An 8,586-nucleotide genomic window follows, 5' to 3' on the forward strand; every position below is an offset into this window, starting at 1 on the left:
ATGCCGAGCGCGGCCTGCAGGCTGCTCCGCGCGCCCTTCATGAACGGCTCCAGCAGCTGCATCTGCGTCAGGAGGAAGGCGTTCCGCCGCTGCTCGCCGAGCACGCCAGCGGCGCGCACCCGAGCGTTGTGCCGGTGGCGCTGCTTCTCGAGCTCCTGCCTGCGGCGCGCTCGCCCCGTGAGCATCGCCTGCTTGGCCAGCTTGCGGTTGCGCCGCTCCTCGGCGACGGCCGACACGCGCTGCTCCTCGCTCAGCTTCTCCATCTCGAGCGCGGCCTGCACGCTCAGCATCGACCCGGTCGGCACGAAGAGCTTGCTCTGAGCCGTCCGCACGAGCCGCCCCGCGCGCACGGCCGCGGAGAGAGCGCCCATCAGCCGGCTGGTGGCGCAGACGCCGAAGCGCGCGAGGATGTACTGCTCGATCTGGCGGAAGGAGACCCCGTACTCGTGGTTGCGCGCCTTGCGCGAGATGAGCTGGCCGGCCGAGCGCCGCTGCTGCTGCAGCCGCTCGTACGCCGTCGGGCCCTCGAAGCGTGCCGCCTGCTCCTGCGGGACCGGCACCGCCATCCGCGACCCCGGGGGCGGAGGCGCCGGCGGCACGCCGACGTGAGCGACGTGCCCGTTCGGCGAGAGGGCGGTCACCTTGGCGCCGTAGCCCATGCCCGGCGGGACGATGAGGAACCGCACTGGCTGCGGCGGCGGGGCCTTTTGCGGAACCTTGCAGCTGAGCGGCGTGCCGGCGGCGATGTTGCCCGAGATGGGGAGCTGGAAGAAGGAGCCGTTGGGCAGCGCGCAGCGCAGCGTCTCGCCCTTCTGCATCGCCCGCGGCGCGACGACGGTCACGCTGATGTAGGCCACGTCAGCGACGGGCGGCGGCTGCACGGTCATGAGCAGCGAGTAGACGGCGCCTGAAGACTCGAGGGGGAATGCTCGGTCAGGCCCGCGGGCGAGCTCGGCACACCTCGTGGGCAGGTGTGCGACGGCCGCCGTCGTGCAGCGTCGCCCACTGCGAGTAGGCGGGGCGCCTGTTGGCAGGGCTCCGGCGTCTCATCCCGAGAGAAGGCTCACGGAGAAGCGACACTCGCGAGCCGGCGACGGCGCCACTCCCACCGCGGCCTCAAGTACGAGGCGGTCACCTCGTGCTCGTCGCCAGAGTTTGGGGAGCGGCACAAGTACGACACCTGAAGGAGACGGCTTGCGAGACTCAGCGACGGCGCACGCTGGGCAGGGGCGGCACACGCGCACGCCGCACCTCGCGAGTGAGGCGCGCCGTCGACATCTCGCCGACAAGCACGTCCCACCAGCCGCCGTCCGCGTACATCTCGACGAGTGAGCCGACCCGCAGCTTGGCCGCCTACTCGCAGCTCTCTCTCTCTCCACCCACAGCTCTCCCCTCCCCGCACGACTCGACCAGTGCTGGGCTGCCCACGCGTTCGGGTTGCGCCCCTCGCCGCCGGGCGGGGTGGGCGGCGGCGGCCGCAAGCTGTTGGTCGGCACCCACTCCGCCTCCTCCTCGGTGAAGGACGTGAAGCGGATCTTTGTGCGCCCGCCGTCCGTCTCGAGCACGACCGCCTCGTACCGGGACCCTCGGAACGACTCCTCGACGGGCATCACCTCGACGACAGCGCCTACGCCTCGCTCAACCTCGCTCAGCCTCGGGGCCAGCCTCGTGTGCGGGGAGGAGGGCGGCGAGTCGGCGGCGCCGACGGCGACGAGCGGCGCCGTCTCGACGCGATCGAGCACGCTGGCGTCGCTGCTGCCCACCAGCGGGCCGTGAGTGGCTCCGGGAGGCAGCAGCCCTCCGAGGACGGACTGGGGCGTCGGAGCCGGGACGGGCGCCGGGAGCTCCGCCGTGTGGGGAGCGCTACCCGCCGCCGCCACCCCGCCCGCCGCGCCACCCGCCGCGCCGCCCGCCGCGCCCGCCAGCGACGTGGCCTCGCCTGCGGGCTGTGGCTCGCCGGCGGGGTCCTCCGCCTTTGCGCGCTTGCTGCCCGAGGCCGCGGCGGAGGAGCTGCCCGCTGCAGCCGAGCCGCCGGCGTGCGCGGCCTCGTCGTCGTCGCCGGCGAGCGGGCGCTTGCGCGAGGGGCCTTCGTCGGCGGGCGCGGAGGCGGCGGCCGGAGCAAGCAACCTCTCGACCTGCAGCAGCAGCGAGCTGAGGCCTTCGGCCACCTGGATGGCCGCAGCGACGTCCGCCTCCCCCGCCGCCTCCGCCGCGCCGCCGCCCCTGCCGCCGCGCGAGCACGAGGAGAGCGCGATGCGGCAGAAGCGGCGCTGGTCGACCCCGCGGCGTGGCCACGGCACGCGCTGGTACGCGCGGCCAAGGCGCGACGCCTCCGAGACGATGTACCTGCGGGAGAGGTTCGGCGGAGGGCACTAATGGTGGACGTGTCAGCGGCGCTAACGGTGGAGGTGCCGAGAGCGGCGGCGGCGCGGGCAGGGGGGAGGCGGGGGAGGGAGGTGTCTCGGACGGTTCTCGGAAGTGGCGCGGCACCGCGAGAAGGCGAGGGCCGCGTCGCGAGGCTCGGAGTAGTAGCCGAGCGCCGCGTTGCCGGGCGCGAGCACGCCCCACATGTTGATGTGCGCGTTGAAGTAGACGCCCTGGCACTTTGAGTCGGCGCGCGGGTTGAGGTGGAGCTGCTCGTTGTCTCCGGCGGCGGCGGCGAGCTCCTCAGCGACCACCTGAGAGGGGCGGGGGGGGGGACCTGTGGGAGAGGGGAGGGGACCTGTGGGAGAGGGGAGGGGAGGGGAGAAGGGGGAGAAGGGGGGGGGGGGGGGGAGGCACTTTCTGCGTACCCCCCTGTGAACCAGGATGGGGCTGGGAGTGGGCCGGTGTCTGAGAGGGGGGGGGGTGGGGGGCTTAGGCGGCCGCCTCGCCGCGCGGCCGCACGAGGAGCGGCGTCGGCTGGCGCTGCTCCGGCAGCGAGCCGCGGCGCGAGCGCTTGACCGAGGAGCCCTGCAGACGAGCGGACTGCTCACTACTCACTACTCAGTGCTCACTCTCAGTAGGTCAACGAGCAGGCTGCTGAGTGCGACTGGCAGAGCGACTGCTCGCCTGCGCCAGGGAGCCGTCCTCCTTCATCTTGTCGACCAGCTTCATGCAGACCGAGAAGATGCGCGCGCATGCCTCGGGCGTCTCCGCGTGGCCGGCGTGGTACAGGTTGCCCTCAAAGTAGACCTTGGCGCGCGGCGGGCGGCGAGTGGTAAGGGGGGGCAGCTCCGTGGTGGGCAAACGGCGCTCACGAGAGGCGGTGTCTGAGTCAGCCAGCGGTGACATCTCGGCTGCACCTCGGCTGGGTCTCGGCTGCATCTCGGCTGGGTCGCGGCAAGCCTGTGTCTGCCAGCGGCCGCCCCCAGACTTGTGCACGCCCTTGAAGCCCGACTCGGAGCGTTGCGACACGAACGTCGCGAGGCGCTCGCGGTGGCCGTCCTCGAGGTCCTCGCGCACCGACACACGCAGCACCCGGAGGATGTCGAGCCCGCCGCCCTGCCTCGCCTCCTCGAGGATTGGCTCGAGGGCGTCCTGCCGCAGCACTACCCCGTTCCGCCCCGGCTGCGCCGCCTGGCTGCGCGCTGCTGCGGCGAACGCCTCGGCCGCCTCCCGCGGCGTCGGAAAGTGGCCGAGCGAGCGCTGCTGGTGCCCGCCCTCGCGCTCGCTGTACGACGCGAGCACGCCCTCCCACGCGCCTACGGACAGAGCCTCGGACAGGTGAGGGCCGTGCCCCGGGCGTGCACGACAGAGCACCAACGCCCCCGGCGCGCACCCGCCGGCGGGGCGGGGTCTGTCCGGTACACGCCCCGGTACCCCGACTCGCACCACCGGCAAATGTACAGCCCGTCGGCCTCCTCCTCGCCCTCCGGCGCGCCGCCGCCGCCGCCGTCCGCATCGCCCTCGTGCGGCGGCGAGGGCGGAGCCGAGGGCGGCAACGGCCCGCTTGACGCTATGCCCACCGCCTCCGCCCCGTCCGCCCCCTCCATCATCGCGCCAAAGAGACCGGGACCGGGGTGGTGTGCACCGCCCCACCCCGGCGTGGCGCCGCCTGCCTGGCGGGGCGCGAGGTTGCGGCTGCCGTCTCCCAACGCGTCGATGTCGGGCGGGGCGGTGAAGGACCAGTGCGCGCAGTAGCAGCACTGCACGACGTCCAGCCCAGGGACGACGAGGATGCGCAGCGTGCGCGAGCAGCCCGGGCAGACAGCCTCGCACCAGAGCCTCCGCTCGGGCGTGCCCTGGGCGCCGGGCGTGTGCGTGCCGACCACCGCCTGAGTCATGGGGAGATGTGGGGAGATGTGGGGAGATGTGGGGAGATGTGGGGAGATGAGGGGAGATGTGTGGCGTGTGCGTGCCGACCACCGCCCGAGTGCAGGACCCATTGGATGGGGTTGCGAAGACAGTCATTCAGCGCGCCGGCTGGCACCGCCGTCAAAGGACGGTGCGTGTCTTCTCGAGTGCTATTTCATTCCGCATCGAGGGGGGCGTTGCCTCGCCGGCCAAGTGCACGACCGCCTCGTAGACGAGGTCCTCGTACCCCTTCTTGACCGAGATGCCAGAGGCCTTGAGCTCGTTCTCCAGCACCGGCGCGAGGGCGATCTCGCGCCGCTCCGCCTCGGAGAGCGGCTCCACCGCAGCCTCCGCCGCCGCCTCCCTGCCCCGCCGGCCGCCTCTCGCCTCGTCGCCCTCCCGGCCCGGCAGGGGCGAGGCGCCGCGGTCGCACGGCTGCCAGACCTCGGCCAGCTTCTCCGTCATCGACACCTCCCACATCCGCCCGTCCGCGCCGCGCCGCTTCGTCCCGACGCCGAAGTGCGCCGCCTTGTCCGCCGGCTGGCCGCGCTGCTCGTCCTTGCGCCTGCGCTTCGAGCGGCCCCCCTGCTCCTCCTCCACCACCCGCGGCACGCCATCCAGCATGTGCACCTGCGGAGGCGCGCGCAACACCCACGCGCCGCCGGCAGCGCCCTCGGCGGACCAGGCGTGCGGAGGGCGCAGCTGGCCGGCGGTGACGCAGTGCTGCACGTCGAAGTGGACCGACTTGATCGTGTACCGCCGCGGCGCGCCGCCCGCCGCCTCCTCCAGGCGGACCAGCTCCATCTCCCACCAGCCGCCGTCGAAGCGCAAATCGACGGCGTCCCCCAGCCGCAGGGAGGCGTCCCACCCGTCCTCGACAGGCGGCGGCCGGGGTCGGACGTGCTTGACCGGCTCGGGCGTCACCATCCGCGTCTTGGAGGTCTGCTGCACCAGACCGGGCGCCTCGAAGTGAGTCTCGCCGCGCGTCTTTCCGAGCTCCTGCGGCCCCGCCTCCTCGGCCTCCAAGTCGTGAAGCTCGAGGTACTTGATCACGAGCTTGTCGGGGTACTCGTGCTCGAGCACCTCGCCCTCGTACCAGCTCCCCGCCATGCCGGGGTCCGTCTGCATCACCTCCACGGCAGCCTCGAGTGGCCATGCCGCCTGCACCTGTCGGAAGGTCGCGTCGCGCTCCTCTTGCCGCCGGTTGCGCACCTTGGGCACCCACAGCCCGGTCCACCGCGAACCCGCCCACATCCAGCCGGGCCGCACCGCCTCGAGACCCACCTCGACCGCCTCGGAGCCGCCGGCACGAGGACGAACCACCAGAGACAGCGGCTCGTTCGAGGCAGCCTCCGCCCCCGCCTCCGCCTCCGCCCCCGCCCCCGCCTCCGCCTGCGCCTGCGCCTGCGCCTGCGCCTGCGCCTGCGCCTCCGCCGCCGCTGCCGGCGCCGCTGCCGGCGCCGCCCGCTCGCCTTCGCCGAGCACCGGGCGCAAGTCCCCCTCGCGGAAGTTGCGCCTGTCCTCCCCCTCGAAGGCGACCGTCACCCACCCGTTGCTGGAGACGGCCTCCACCGACCCCTCCGCCCCGTCGCGATCCGAATCTGGCTTTGCGATGCGCACGCGGCCGCCCGCGCTCAGCCCACGCGGCGGCTCAGTGGCGGGGGGCGGCGCCGCCTTCCCACGCACCTCGAGTGCCTCCACCTCCACCCAGCCGCCGTCGCGCCGCAGCTCCAGCGCCACCCCCTGCGCAAGCTGCGAGGCAAAGTCGTCCGGCGGCGGAGGCGGCTGCGGGCGGAGGAGCTCCGCCATGAGCACGACACGCAACTCGCCGCCGGCGGCCGCGGCGGCGTTGCGCGCGGCGGCGGGCATCTCGTCGTCCAGCCGAAAGGCGACGACGACCGACGCAGCGTCCACCACCTCGACCAGCGTGGCGGAGTACCACCACCCCACGGTACCCAAACCCTCCCCGCCGCAGCCGTCCGCGGCGGCGGCCGCCTCCGGAGGCAGCGGCGCCTCGACTTGCGCGCCGACACGGAGGCCCTTCCTGGCGAGCGCGGCGCGCCACGCCTGCGCCTGCGCCTCCGCCTTTTGGCGCTGCCGATCCGCCGCATCGTCGTCGCGCTTGCGCTTGCGCTCCTCCTCCGCCGCCTCGCGCGCCTCGCGCCTCGCCCGCTCCTCCGCCTCCTTAGCGCGCCGGCGCGCCTCCTTCTCCTCCTCCTTGAGACGCCGCTTCCCCTCGACCTCCTCCTGCTTGGCGGCGCGCCGCGCCTGCAGCTCGAGCGCCTTCTTCTCGCGCACGTCCATCCCGTGCACCCGGCGGTCCTCGTCGTCGAGCAGCATGGCGTAGTGCGTGTCGAGCGCGCCGAGGGTCCACGCGCGCTCCCAGCGGTCGCACCTCCAGTGCCAGAGCAGACACGGCCGCACCTCGCCCGGCGCTATGCGGTGCGTCTGGTTGTGGTACACGGTCTGGACCACCAGCACTGCCTTCCCGTCCTCCGCCGTCTCGGATGCCGTGAGGACGGCCTGCCACCAGCCGTCCTCGAAGAGCATCTCCAGCGGCGCACCCGCAGAGAGCGAGCCGCTGAACGCAGGCGCCGGCGGAGGCGGCATCGGCCGCAGCCGGCGGAGCTGCACCGTGTCCTCTAGCTTGGCGTCGGACCCCTCCTCTGCGGCGAAGGCGGGGTACATGACGCGCACCGCCTCCTTCTGCAGCTCCAGCACCTCGGCGACGAACCACGCGCCCTCGTACCCCTCGTCCTCCTGCATCACCTCGACCCGCTGCCCGACGGCGAACGCGCCGAGCGGCGAGTCGACCTCCTCCGGCGCGGCGAACGGGGAGCGAGCGAGCTTGCAGCTGTGGACACGCAGCCCCTCCGGCCCCGCCAGCACCGTCACCCGGGCAGACCACTCGGCGGCGCTCTCCTCGCCGCCGCCGCCGCCCTCGCCGCCGTCCGCGCCCTCGGCGTGCGCGTGCGCGGCCGCCGCGCGCGGCAGGCACCAGGCGCCGTCGACACGCTCGAGCTGGATGTCGACGCTGCCTGCTCACACCACTGGGTGTGAAGGGACGCCGCTCACGCCGCTCGGGCCGAGCTCGCACGCCGGCGCCGCCTGGGACGTGCGTCCGCTTCGGCATCGGCCGCACCGAGCCGGTACTGCTCACCTTGCCGTCCGCCATCCGCGTGGTGAGCGCCTGCAGCATGCCTCCCTGGCCGCGCCAGAACCACTCGCCGCCGCGCCACACCCACGCGGGGCGGAGGCTCCGCCGCGGCACCCGCCCGAACGCCTCGTTGTAGTTGAGGAAGGAGATGTGCGCCACGTCGTCCGACGGCTCGACGAGGTCGGGAGGGCAGGCGGGGGGCGGCGCGCCAGCCTTGACGGCGGCGCTGCAGGCGGCCTCGTGGGCGGCAAGCTTCTTCTTGCGCTCCTTCTCCTCCTTCTTGCTCAGCACGGGCGCCTCGGACACGGCGCACTCCCACCACCCGTCGTTGAAGTGCATCTGGACCGGCAGCCCCTCCGGCAGCTCGGACAGAGACGCGCCCTCCGCCACCAGAGGGGGCGCCGGCCGCACGCATGCGCGCGGCTGCCACTCGACGAGGGGGACGCCGTCGGTCTCCTCGAGCGCGGCGTACCGCAGCTGCACCATCCCCGGCTCGGGCCCGCCCTCTGCCGCCAGCAGCGTCGCCGCGTACCACGAGCCCTTGAATCCCTCGTCGGTGGGGCCAACCTCGACCGAGTCGCCGGGAGAGAAGCGTGTCTCGTGCGTCTCGTCGGGCAGCGGGGCGAGGGGGGTGACGAAGGGGGCGGGGCCGCCGTCGCCGGCGAAGCTCCACACGCCGTCCACCTACCGCAGCAAGATCTAGTTGTTCACTCATCACCAATCATCTTCTCATTCAGCTCCACACGCTGTCCACCTGCCGCAGCAGCACTGTGGCCGCCTCTGGCGCCGCCTCCGCCACCGCCGCCTCGAGCGGGGAGGGCCCGCCGCCGGCCGCGTCGGCCGCGTCTGCGGACAGCTCCACCTGCCTGCGGAGCTCGGGCTCTCCAGCGCCGGCGCGCAGGACGAGGAGCGCCGCGCCCGACGCGCCGGCGCGGTGGCGCACCATCGAGTACTGCGGCGCCGACGCCGTGCCGCCCACTCTCCATGCGGGCCGCAGCTTGGCGGCGGGCACGTCGAGCAGCGCTCGCGGCTCGGTGCACCGCACGCGAAAGAGCTGGTCGGACCCGTCTTCGGGCGGGAGGGCGACGCTCTCGAGGATGACGGGGAGCCAGTGCGCCCCCTCGCCGTCGTCATGCACCGCCTCCACCATCTCG

The sequence above is a fragment of the Emiliania huxleyi genome (genome assembly GCF_000372725.1).
Source record: "Emiliania huxleyi CCMP1516 unplaced genomic scaffold EMIHUscaffold_250, whole genome shotgun sequence".
In the NCBI taxonomy this organism is placed as follows: Eukaryota; Haptophyta; order Isochrysidales; family Noelaerhabdaceae; genus Emiliania; species Emiliania huxleyi.